Below are 14,525 nucleotides of genomic sequence, written 5' to 3'. Positions count from 1 at the left end.
TGGAGGTTCCTCAGAAGACTCCACATAGCGCTCCCCTATGACCCAGCAATCCCACTTTTGGGCATTTACCCAAAGGATCACAAACAAGGCCATACTAAGGCTACCAGCACAACTACATTTGTCTCAGCATTATTTTCTATAGCTATGATATGAAATGAACCTATATGCCCCTTAGTAGATGAATTTTTCAAAAAATTATATATATGCAATGGAATTCTATGTCTCCATCAGAAAGAATGAATTGCCCTTTGTTAAGAAATAAAAAGACTAGGAAAAATTATATTAATTGGATTAAGCCAGGCCCAAATAAACATAGTTCCCATCATTTCCCCTATTTGCAATAATTAGTACATGTGTAGGACAAGCCAAAAATGCCAAAAGCTATGTACATATGACCATATAAGATGATGTTAAGTGAAATGAACCCCAAGATAGGGACATAAATAACTTTTTCTTTCTTGCTATTGTTTCATAATGTACCATGTGATTTCTTTGTTGCTTTGTATGTTCCTCCCCCATGGTATAACCCCTGTTTTCACTTTATTTGATGTTGGTGCCCTTCATCTTGTATATACACTTCTCTAATTTGGGGAAGGGAAGGGAAAAAACAAAATGCTTAAGTAAGGATACAGGTTGACCCATTGTTACAATGAGATGTACAAAACACTATGCTGAAAATGAACTTTATAACTTGGGGGGGAGTAGTTGTGGAGGTGAGAGGGATGGGATTATAGGGGGAAAACAAAGGAGGAGGCAACGATACTCAATAGGAAATGTACTCATTACCTTGCTCATGCAACTGTAACTCCTCTGTGCAGCACTGTTACAATAAAAAATGTACAAAAATAAATTTTATGATAAATTTTTATAAAGTCCTCTCTTTTAATGATCAATTTCCTAAAAGGGGACATACATTATGGAATAGTAAGTGCTTAAAAGTTAAAGGTAGATAAGGAAAAAAATGTGCCTCTGTCCCTACTTTTCACAATCCTAGGATGTTCCATGCTTCTTCAACCTATTTTTCTTTTTGGATTTTGTATTGCAATTGTTCTAGTCACACCCTGGTCTCTTACACTAAGAATCTGAGGGTTGTCCAACACCTATTACAGATGTATATAAATGCCAGGCCTTAGTAGCTCCATCACCTAAATCATCCTTATATTTGACCAATTTTCTTACTCTAGTTCATATACACTGAAGGACAACTTTTATCATCCCTCAAGTGGACAACTTATAAAATTCTTACAGGTCTACCTCCTTCCATCCCTTTTCCTCCACTCATTACTCAGTGAAGGCACAAATTAAGCCAAATTCAATTACAATGACTGACATAGAAAGATATTTACATAGTTGCTTAGTGAAAGTGGAAGTTGCCTCAATATGAGAAAAAGTGTCATCTAAGTTCTAAATCATATATTTATATATACCTACACACACATATATAATGAATGCACAAAAATGGGCAGAGAAATCTTATAAATATTTATAAGTAACTGTCTCCAGAGTTTACTTACAGGGAATAAAGGCAGAAATTCTAACTTGGGATGTGTGAGTATACAGGTGTATGTTGTTTTATTCCACAAATTCCATATTATTCATTTATAATGACATAAAATGTCACTTCATATTTTTGTTACATTGTACAAAACAAAATGATTTCTGAGAAGATATAAATAAACAACAATGTGACAAAAATATGTACTTTATGGGAAACTGTAAAATCCTGTTCACATAGAGTATAAGTAGACTTTCCATTGATGTGGGTGTGAAGTGGTGAGCTGCTTGGGAAATAAGAAGCAAAGGATAGTACAAAGTGGTAGAAAAGAGGGGGCAAATCCAAAACCCTTTTGCAATGAGGAAACATCCAAATTCATTATTCAGCATCACAGATAATAGAGAATTAAACATCAAAGAATATTTTAAAGTTTTCATCTCCAGTGATGATTTGCAGCTGATATTAATGTTTATCTATGAAGTTAACATCATTTTTTCAAAATTGTGTTTTTATTTATATTTTAAGTGACTTTGAGATGAAGACATATTTTATTTGTATCTAGACTTACAGACAACAGCAAAAGTTAATGCGGGAAAGTGGATTATTTTCAGTACAAATACAAAAAAAAATTGGAGCCATGTGGGAAAGAAACAAAATAAGACCAAAAGATTGAGTAAAAACCTTCCAAAAGCCCATGATAGGGACTTGAAAATAATAAAAAGAATATAATAGATTAAAAATATATAGCTGGGTGCCTGTAGCTCATGCATAGCTGCTCAGGAGGCTGAGAGCTGAGAATTACAGTTTGAAGCCAGCACAAGCAAGACAGTCTTCTCTCCAATTAACTATCAAAAAGTCGGAAGTGGAGTTGTGCCTCAAGTGTTAAAGTGCTAGCCTTGAGCACAAAAGCTCAAGGATACGGCTTAGGCACTAAATTCAAGCCCCAGTACCAGCACAAAATAATAATAATAATAATAATAATAATAATAATAATAATAACAATAACAATAACAATAACAATATAATGTGGACTGCACAGTCAAAAACTCAAAAGGAGAACTTCCAAAAATATGTTAGGGTAGCCTGGCACTGATGGCTCATGCCTGTAATCCTAGCCACTCAGGAGGCTGAGGTCTTAGATTCACGGTTCAAAGGCAGCCCAGGCAGGAAAGTCCATGAGATCCTTTTTTCCAATAAATCACCAGAAAACTGGAAGTGTTGCTGTGATTCAAGTGGTAGAGCACTAGTCTTGAGCCTGAATCGCTGAGGGACAGCACTCAGGTCCAGAGTTCAAGCCACACAACCGTCAACAACAACCAAAAAAAGTTAGGATAATCAAATTTATAATGACTTAAAACATAAATGTAAAACATGAAATAGTTAATGGTTACTTTGCAGTGAAATTTTACCATAAATATAAATATAAATTTCTCCTCTTCGAAAAAGCAATCATGTCAAAACTTTCTGCCTTGTATATGCAAATGGGCTATACCATATTAAACATGTATCCTGTAAATAGTTAATATTGGCAATGAGTATGAACAGATGACAGACTGTGAGTATGTTAGACAGCTATCAAGTATAAAAAGACATCCTCAAGCTCATTTATAATTAGAGAAATGCCAATGAAGGTACTTTGCTACTATCTGATTGGCGGAAACTAGAAAGTTGAATGATGATAATTATTGATGGGGATGTGGAAATACAAGACTAGCTTAATCTAGCTAAGGAGCACTTCAGCAGTACTTATTCAGATGAACACTGCATGTATCCAATGATGCTGTATTCCTGTGCTTGGCCATACAGACCAAAGTTGTTTTTACATAAGACATGGAAGAGGGGTCTGTGATTATTTTGTCACTAGGAAGAGGTTAGGTCATAGTGTAGCAAACCTTAACACTTTTGCAACAACATAGGGTTCGATTTTTTTTTTTGCTGCCTGTCCAATTTAGGTTTTCAGAGTAACTGTGCTTATTAAACCCACTCAGTCTGATAAAGAACCGGCTTGCCTCGAATGTCATTGTGAACTGTGAAGAGCAGAGAAATGTACTTTGAAAAGTTTTTTTGTTGATGTTGTTTTTAGTGCACTATGTGATTTTGGTTTGCTTTGTGTCTTTTTTATGTTCTTCCTCCGATGGTTGTCACTGCATTTTTGTTACCTTACATCTTCTATATACATTTATCTAATTTAGGAAGGCGAAGGGGAATAACAAAATGATAAAACAAGGACACAGGATGACTCATTGCAACAATGATACCCAAAAGACACTATGTTGGAAATGAACTTTACAACTTTGGGAAGGTGGAGTGGGGGAGGTAGGGGAGGGAAGAGATATTAGGAGAAAAACAAAGGAGGGGGTAACAATGTTGTACAAGAAATGCACTCATTACCTTACTGATGTAACTGTAACCCCTCTGTACAGCATCTTTACAAGAAAATAATTTTTTAAAAAAAGTTTATCTCAGCAATTAAATGACCTAGACCAGAAATAATAAGTGTGACCTGACCCACATTTATTATCTAGAATTATATTGTAAGTGTTCCATATTTACAAGCATCTTCCCATGCAGAGACAAACATTGTAATTTGACTGTAATCCAAATTTATGGACTGCAATCTCACACAATATGATGGGATGAAGCAGTGAAGTTTTAGGGAGATAATTAGAATTAGATAAGATCAAAATGAGAATAATGTATTTATGAATATGGACCAAATGAACATCTTTTTTTCTGTTTTCCATCAAACATGAACAAGAAATTGCAATCTGAAAGAGGAACTGGATCACAGCCAAACCATGAGGATGACTTGGTATCATAGTTCATAGTCCCTAGAGGTGTGAGGAATATTTTGTTTAAAAGCTGCACATACTACAATTTGTTAATGCGATTGAAACTAAGAAAGATTAAATACGAGAGATGCCTGGGAACTGCTCAATATCTCCCATTTAAAAAGAAAGAGAAAAAAAACACAAAAAGAGGGAAAAAAGCACAGTATGAAGGCACAAACCATGAATTCCAATTTCTCAGATCAGGATTGTGGCAAAAAGTGAGCTTGATATCATCTTAACCAACAAGATGCATGATGTTCTATATGCATAGATCTCAATTTAGGAATTTAAGTTCCATCTCAAGGGGGAACATTGGATAAATCATATATTACATGATCTCCTAAGCCAAACTATGTAGCAATTAGAATTAGGTAACTGAAATATGTACAGAAAAAATGGGTAAATATTAAAAATAGTACAGAGTGGAGAAAGGAGTAAGCTGTTCTCTAACTTACAATGTATATCAGAATATATTGTTGAGCAACTGTTATTATCCATGTTATTCTCTGGCTGGCTGGGAGCAGTGGTTTGTACCTGCTGCCCAGATCAAGGAAATCATTCATCCAGGAAAAGACCAATCTTCAAATGAGAAAGAAGTACAGCTTTTATCCACTGTGTATCATTTCTGCACCATATAAAAATCACAATTTTATTAAGTCAAATTAACATAAACTGAGGACCATTTATTTGTATCTCTATGGGATAGCAATACAAATGTACATGAAAATGTAAGCATGCAGATCACAAATATACATGTTAATCTTTATGTCATGTACATGTGGGGGGAAGGAAAGAAAAAGTTTGAGAGTTAAGAAATAAGAAAGAAAGTGATAGACGTATACATGAAACAGAGATTCACATACTGAGCACAAATGACACTTGCTATAATAAGAATAATCTGATTTATTTAGTATGTCCCATGAGCCTAAACACACAGCTTATATATAGATGTCAAGATAAAACTGGAATGTACCAAAAATGGACAAAGGAAATTAATACCCTAAGTGGAACTTGCAAATATTTAATAAAGTATCAATTGCCTAGTACATTAAACAACAATTCAAAAGTTAAAAGAATAGTGGAGAATATTTTAGAAAAAAATATATGGGCGACTGTGACAATGGCCAACTGTAACCCATCAAGTATTGCTAGTTGATAAGAGAAAGGAAAAGATGAAGTCTGAATAGGGATCAATTTGTGTTTGTGGAGATATAGGCCTTTCTGTCACCTTTGGTTGAGGCCTGCTAAAATTGTAAAGTACTAAGAATCATAGTTCATGATGACACAAATTCTTTTCAGCATAATATAAACATTATTGTTAGAAACATGGGGCACTATACACTTGTCTAGGTACTGCCATTTTTTCCATCTTTATTTGTGACCCAAGAAACCTGTTTCTCCTCAAATCAATAAATCCACTAACGAAGTGATCAATAAATAAAAATAAAATTATTAAATTAGGAAAGGACACTATAATACTGTTCTTGATTTTTTTAATAAAAACACTGTCAACAGATATGAAAACTCTATACATACTACAATTCTCTCCACTCCCAGACACACAAGGTAAGTTCCCCTCAGTGATGTGGTAGTAACTTCTTTCTAGTCCTAAATTGTTTCTTACCAAGACTCTTGGCCTTCTTGGATTTGTGGTGCTCTGCTCAAAATAAGGCACCCTGTCTATCTATGATTTGTCCCATGTCATTGTTGACCATCTGCTCCCCTTTTCTCTCAGAAATGAATAATTAGGCAGTTATTCCTCGGTGAATTTTAATATGATCTTCCAGAAATAATGCTCACCTTGTCAGCACTTGACAATGACCTACAACCCATTCCTGACTACTCATTTGACATATTCAAACAGCATATCATATTCAACTTGTCTAAGAGTGCTTTGTATTTCTCCTTCTCTCGTTCTGAGTGCATGTCCAGTCTGAAAGCATTTGTGAGCATGCATATCAAGCTTCTTACCATCAGGGATGATAGCCACATATTTAGAGAAGTGGCTGATAAGGACTATACCTTATAGTACATTACTTTAGGTATTACTGGCCATTTCAAAAGATATTTTGCTTTTTATATAAGATCTTTCTGAGTTTCCTGGTCAAAAAGAAGAAAGTTAAAATTACTTAATTGCCAGAACTGTCTTGAAATAGAAGCTGGAAGTGACTTTTGTGGTTATCTTTTGGGAAAAGCATGACCTCTATTTTATAGATCAGAATCTGATGCCACATTGGAAATATAGTTAGACAAAGGAGATAAAAGCAAGGAGGGCAAAAGGACAGTAAAAATCATGGGCTTTCAAAAGTCTGTTCTTTCCTTATTGGTTTAAATAAATTCACATCTTATAGGTATATATAACTTAGCTGTCTAAATTCTAACATTCATATAAACCTTAATGATAACTTATTAGAACTTGGTCTTACCCTTATTCAGAATTCAAAATAATATTGACGTTCAAAAATACACCACTAACGAGAAATGCACAGAGCTTATGGAGAAATTATAATAAACAAACATTGATTATGTTTTTACTGAGGTGAAGATCAAGGGAAAAAAATCAATCAATATTTTTCCACTTCAACATAATCTTAGTATTTCCAACAACAAAATCCAAAGAATTTGAGCCTCAATCTTTTCACTAGGGAGCCTCTGGGAAATTGCAACATCCCCTGGAGGAGTAGGAAAATTGTTTCTCTGTAACAATTTCTCATCTCCTTTTGGCCATCTTCCTACCTCCAGATACTTCCTACCTCCTGCTTACTTCCTTATTCAACAAATAAGTGACTTGGAAACAAAAGAAGATGCCTCCCTCTTAAATGTTTCCTGTTCCCAATTAGAAATAATTACCTTCTTAGATAACTTAGAAATCAAAAGGCAAAAAGCAAAATGGAAACAGGACATAACTGAATGACTAGTAAAGAGTAAATTCTCCTCCCAGATAGTTTATTCTCATTCTATAGAACTTTTAACAAGCCTTCTATAGATGGCTTCTGTCTCAATGTTTAAGAATAATCTGTGCATAGATAGTGTTATTTCCACTATCATTATGGCAATTATATTTAATTTTGAAATTTTAAATCAATACTTGGATTAAACTGTTCAAATTTACTGAAGTTTGAACTCAAACTTGCTAAGCAGTTACTTTATCACTGAGACGAGCCTTGAGCGCTTTTTTGACCTTATGACAGGCTTCTGTTCATAGTTGGATGACAAGTGCACCAACACATCCAGTTTCTTCCATTAGATGAAAGTCTTGTGGACTTTTCTTCACAGGCAAGCCTGGAATTTTCATTCTTCCTATCTCAGTTTCCCACATAGCTAGACTGACAGATATGTACTAAAGTAACATATTTTTTCTCTTTTCTTGTCCAACTATTGGTTGGAGACAGGACATCACAATTTTTTTCTCCCCAGGGTCACATCAAAGTGTGATCTTCCCATTCTCAATCTACCCCATAGTCAAGATAACTGTCAAAAAATGATACCTATCTACTGCTTTGATTTTGTAATCTATCTTTGAGATATATTTTGTTGGTGTCTCCTTATTAGGTGACTATTTTAACAACAAGACTCAATTTTTCATTTGTTCTTCAACTTTTTCTTTGTGCAAGCATATATATATTCTCTCTCTCTCTCTCTCTCTTTCTCTCTCTCTCTCTCTTTCTCTCTCTCTCTGTCCCTCTCTGTGTCTCTTCAAATGGTGACCAACAAAAAGCCACCAGGTTCTGGTACCAAATTTTAGCTATTTTCTTTTCTTATACTCTTTCCTCAACCCTGTTGTAAAAACAAAGATGAAACAACGAATTATCTAGGCATAGGCCTTGCATGTGTAGTAACCAGGTGTTACCTCCTTTGTCGACAGAAGACTCCCTCAAAAATATGATAGAGCTTTGGAAGCTGCCTTATATCCCATCTCTACCTGCTCATATTTTAGAAAAGGGAATATTCAGAAAGGTTGACACAATTGTGAAAATTCGGCAGAGCTGGGGATAGACAGAGACCTTGTAGAATTTTCTAAATTTGTGATGGAATCTTAATGTTTCTATTAAAGGAGGCTTTTTGAAAATGTGGGTATACTTCGAGAAAGGGGGGAAAGAAGTAAGAAATTGGAAACAGTTGCCAGGTCTTGACTGGAATTGAACTCATCAAATTAGAAGATCGCTGTTCATAGTTTAAAATGCACTGATGCTATTTTTCAGGCCATTTCATCTTTCACACTGATGGTTCATTAAACTAAAACTCACCTCTATTCTCTTTTATTTCCCGACGTTGCCTGAGAATTATAAGTGGATGACATAATCAGACTGCTGTTGAACTCCAGTAGCCTATGTGGCTAAGTAGGAAACTACTGAGATCACTCCCTCAGTGTTTCCCTTAACCCAAGGAAGCAATGTGCATAAACCATTGTGAAGAAAGTGAGTTCAAACCACATACTGACAAGTTGCCTGCTGTGATGTCTGTTTCTATGAAGAAGCAATACCCTAGGTCATACTTACACTGGAAATAATGCCCAGAGACCATTCCCAGAAGGGCAAGTACAGTACCAGCTGCTGACTCAGGTGAAATTGTACAAAATCTCCCACTTTCAGAAGCCACATTCAGGATATGGCATAATTTTCCTCCCCAAAAGATGGCTCAACTTTCTATGACTTCTTCTCAGTTATGCCCAATGGGATCCTAAATAAGTCATGAGATAATACAATACAATCCTTCATTCTGAGTCATCATTTACTGGGTATATTTTCTATATGCTAATATTTTTATGAGACATATATTACTTATAACCGTTTTAAAAGATTTTATGACAGAAAAATATTGATACTTGTTTAAAGATATACACTAATAGTATCTGTCTGATAATATCTTTTACAACTCAGGTTCTGCTCTGACTCATGGCCTTCAGACTCAGTTATTTACTGCTTACTTAGGATTCTTGGGAGGTATCTAATGAGAATATTAAAATCAGCATTTGTTTAAAAGGGAGTTCTTAATATATTTCCACTCTAACTTCTATTTCTACTGTATATAAAAATGATTCCACCAACTACTAGAGACTCAGCTCAGAATCTTAGTTTCACTTAAGGATAAATACTAAAAATATATACTGAATATATGTAGCATTATGATATATTATAATGGTACATATGTATTTACATATCATGTGTATGCATAAATACAATTTTCATTATCCATCATTGAGGGAAATGTTGGTGTATTTTGTATCACAGCTATTGTGCTCACAGCATATGTGTGGGGGGCAGATATATCTTTAATGTGCTAATTTTGTTTGCTTTGGACTCAGACAAGAGATTGCTGAATTGTGAAATAGGTTCACTGTATGCTGCTTTCTGAGTTCAGGACACGCTCAAATGCAAGAAATTATATGAAGTAGATATACTTACAGAGGACAAAAGAAGCTTAGGTTCTATTGTGCAGCAGTCCCTCAAGTCTCAAAGAAGCTTCCCAGGAAAAGTGGAGTCTCAACTGCATGTGGACCAGAACTGAGGGACCCAAAATTCCCTGCCATGGGCTGTATACTTTAGGGATAGTTTGAATCATGGGATGAAGCTTTGAAGAGAAGAAGTACAAAGCCCAGTTGTCTCTAGCAGTTGCTCCATAAATCTGAATACTGCATTCCCCAAAAGTGACAGTTACTAGGCTAGGGTAGTTTTAGGCAAATCATTCCTGTCTCGAGATGTTGAGATCCAGCATTGTCTATAATAATTCTTGAGGACTATAAGCAAGAAAGGATGAAATATTGGGCTAGCACAAGGCTGTCAGGAGAAATAATAAGCCGTGTGTTTGCTCTATTTGTAAGTTTTTTGAGGAAATTCTGTAACTGCATTCATAATGACTATGCTTATTTACATCGCACTAACAGTGTTTCTTTTGGCCCTGCTACCTCCCAACACTTGTTATCTTTTGAGTTTTTGAAAACAGCCATAAAACACTTTCAAGGTGATGTGTTACTAAGGTTTTCATTTGCATTTCCCTGGTGATTAGTGATATTGAGTGATCTTTCATATACTCTCTGTTCTCTTTTATGTCTAATTTAAAAACAATTCTATTCAAAGTGTGCAAAAGTAGTTTGTATTCATGAAGGAAAGTACTTTATGTGTTATGGATAAGTAGGCTATAATTGGTTACTGGATTAGGAATAGTCCCAAATAGGTTAGAGCTTGCCTCTTTTTTTGTAAATTAATTTGGCAGTGATGTGCTTCTTGGGAAACAAGGAATATTTTTGGAATGGTATTGAGACAATAAATCATAGTGTGTGTTGACAAAATATTCAGAAGTTAGAATGAACTTGTTAATAAAGTCCTGTACCAACAGGCTTAGATGTTCCTTTATTTCTCTATTGCTGCTCTGCCCAGCACCTTTACTCCTGCTGTCTTAAATAAAAGAACATATCACCACAAACAATTGGTTACAATAATTGGTGGCAATAATAAGAATCCATGAGCAGTGAATAGGGAAGACTGTGAAAGGCAGATCAGAGCCTCAAATAGGGGTTAGAATGGACCAGGAAGGAGAATAAGTCCTTTCATCACAGGCAATGGCCTGGAAAGTCTAATGTGTTTCTTTAATGTTGCGAGGAATAGGAATGGAAATAACAGGATTAGTCTGGATAATCCTCTAACATACAGTGTCCACCTGTGGTCACGAGTGCACAAGTATAGATCCTCCATTTAGTACAGAAGGGAAGCATTGCATGAATAGAGAATAATGAAGTTGTTGTCTACTCCAAATTGGCAAAGATGGCTGAGAAAATTCAGGGTTTCAAAAAATAGAATCCCTTTTATAATTATATTAGAATGGAGAATATGATTTTCTATACATTTCTAAGATGTTTACTGTTTTGTTTTCAATCATTCTTATCCTGAGTTTTAATAATGTCAAAATGAAATCAGCAACACACTCAAATGAAAAGTAGAAGGGTAACTTGATTGCCTGAGTCCCATTACAGATAAAACTTTTATTATTTTCAAAGATAATAAGAGTATTGATGGTCCTAATTTCCCATTTATACCTTCATGATAATAATAGGTTTGGATACAGATAATAATGTTATTTCTGGTTTGTTTTTTTTTTTGCTTGGGTGTGGGGCTTGAACTCAGGGCCTGGGCGCTGTCTCTGAGTTTTTTTGTGCTCAAGGCTAGTGCTCTACCATTTGCATCACGGTGCCACTTCCAGCTTTTTGAGTGGTTAACTGGAGATAAGAGTCTCATGGGTACTTTTCTGCCCAGACTGGCTTCAAACCTCGATCCTCAGATCTCAGTTCCCTGAGTAGCTAGAGTTACAAGTGAGAGTCACAGGTGCCTGGCTAATATTTTCATTTCTACTCATCAATTTTCAAAGTACTTACAAATAAGATGTTATTATTTAACTTAAAAGAAATGAACTATATTAAAGACACTGTTTGCATTTCTACTATTTCATATCACTGAGTTCAATCAGGACTAGATCTTCGATATTCTCTGGTAGTTTCAACACATGAAAGAAAAACTGTAATAAAACTAAACAATATGCAAGTGGCCATTTGTTATAGTGCAAAGACACAGGTGAGTTTTCAGTCAGAACTTAGTTCTGAACAGATAATAAAATGCTTACAAACAGCCTTAATATTTTCTTATTTGCTTTTACTGTGCATCTAAATGAACAGTTGGTTTAGTTCAGCTGCTAAGTGTACAAGCAGAAGTTATGTGAACAGGAATCCAAAATCAAGTCAACAATGAACAACTGCTTAAGAATTTCACCTAGGACTGGTTGTATTCTTTAAATAAAAAAAAACAAAATGCTTAAATAGGGAAACAGTTTGACCCATTGTAGCAATGAGATGCACAAGACACTATGTTGAAAAACAAACTTTACAATTTAGGCTAGGGGAGAAGTGTAGTTGTGGAGGTGGGAGGGGAGGGATGGTAGGGGAAAAACAAAGAAGGAGGTAACAATGCTTGATTGGTTGAATTCTTATACAGTGGCAATGGACACATAGCAGTCTGCCAGTAGAGCATCCTGGTTGAAAATTCTGCAAGTCAACACAAGTGAGCTAAGAAATATCAATGCTGCTATCCATTATATTCCTGTTATATATTCCTAGTCAACCATCTTTGGAATAAGAGTTGAGATTGATCTAATTAAACCTAAAAATAAATGGGCCAAAGCAATCAAAACAAACAATAATTTGCTTGAACTTCTTTATGGCTAGCTGTTGTGACATTAAATGTATGGAGTTTGACAAATTCTCTTTAATGAAGATGTCTTCATTTCAGGGACATACAAACTAGAGGTAAAGGGCAGAGATGATGAAGGAAACATTCTGTGACTATTTTCAGAAGAGTTTCAATTTATGACCACAAGGCAATAGATAAAATTACATGATATAATGTGGATAGGGGATGTAAATGAAGGGACAGATTCGAGATATGAGAGAAAGGAAGTAAGGATTCCTGGTTAAGAATCCCAGTAGAGATTCAGGGAAAACATCTGCATAAAATAATCTTTGACATCTATGTGCAACATTTTAAATTTATATGACATTTATGTGGTTTATAATATAAAAGTTAATATCAGTTGGAGTGAGCCAATGAATGTCCACATAAAAACATTACTTCAGAGTGTGTGAAGATGCTTCCAGAGTAGATGAGTATGAAAATGAACACAATTGGTAAGGTAGATCAAATTTGTGATATGGATGATTGTGTTGATGATTATGACTGAATCTATTAAAGACTGGATAGAATAAGATATGGAGGTAGAGAATGCACTCCTTTTTCTTCTCATTATTGACATAGTATGTTCTATCTCTTTTGTTCTCAGAATCAGATTTACAACTGTCCTAGTTCTCCAAATAGCTAATTATGGAATTCTTTAGTCCTTATAATTTTATGACCTTATTCCTATTGATAAATTTCTCTCTCTCTCTCTCTCTCTCTCTCTCTCTCTCTCTCTCTCTCTCTCTCTCTCTCTCTCTCTCTCTCTCTCTCTCTCTCTCTTTCTCTCCCTACCTACATATATGTCTATCATATATCTATAATTCTGTCTTTCTATCTGTCATATTACTTAATATATCTTCTATTGGTTTTATTTCTTGGAAAACCTTACAGAGAACCCTTGAGAACAATACAGTAAATTATAGAGAGAAGATCAAGGACAGATTGAAACTTAGAAGAATGAAATAGGTTAGATAGCTCAATGAAAAGTGTAAAGTACTGCTCTGCTAAGACAATAGTGTCAATTGGGATTCTACTTTTGAAAAAAATCAGCCATGGAAAAAGTATATCAAGTAAATGCTCTAGGAACCCCTAGTTTCTCCAGGCCCAAAGAAATATAGGTTTTATGTTTTTCCTCATTTGTAATAACTAGACTGTGCCTATGATAGTCTTAGCAGGGGATCAAAATAGCGCAATCGTTAAGTGCATAGGACCATATATAATGAAGTGTATCAAAATAAACTCCAAGAATTGGAAACAAGCAGTTTTTATTATGACCTATATGCAGTTATTTCTACTTTTATTCTTTCTGCTTGAGTTTTCTGTGCCCTTTGTTTTATTATATAAATTTATCTGATCTATGGAGGGGAAAGGGAATCACAGAAAGAGCAGGACAAAAGATGAACTAATGAAACAATGATACTCACTCGACACTATGATGGAAATGAACTTTATAACTTGGGGGGGGGGAAGTGGGAGTGGTAAGCAGGAGAAAATGAGGGAGGGGCTAACAATCTTTAAAAAGTTACTTTTGTAACTAAAACCCCCTTCACCTTTACAATAAATTAAAAAAAAACTAAAACTAAAAATAAATCCTTTTCAAAAGATGCTGTTAAGAAAATACACCGGTAGGGAGGGAAAGGAAATGTGCATCGAATAAAATTTGATCTTGTGATTTGAGTACAAAGAAGGAAGAAAGAAAGGAAAAAAAAGGAAGGAGGGAAGAAAGAAGAGAGGGAGGTATGGTTGAAGGAATGGAAAAAGGAAGGAAGAAAAGAAGGAAGGGAGGAAGGAAGGGAGGAAGGAAAGAAGGGAAAAATTTAAACTGAGATTTTCATTTTTTCCTATAGATATTATTTGAATGCATTTATAATTTCTTATAATATCCATTGATATGATATTAATTTTAGGGCTCAATATCCCATATAATTCTTATGTCTGCATTCTTTTCCCCTCTGCCCCCTACTTCAGGTAGCTATGGAA

The sequence above is a fragment of the Dipodomys merriami genome, unplaced genomic scaffold (assembly GCF_024711535.1).
Source record: "Dipodomys merriami isolate MVZ:Mamm:240054 unplaced genomic scaffold, mDipMer1.0.p SCAF_2, whole genome shotgun sequence".
Taxonomy (NCBI): domain Eukaryota; kingdom Metazoa; phylum Chordata; class Mammalia; order Rodentia; family Heteromyidae; genus Dipodomys; species Dipodomys merriami.
The sequence above is the reverse complement of the archived record's forward strand: the minus strand, read 5'-3'. Positions refer to the sequence as shown.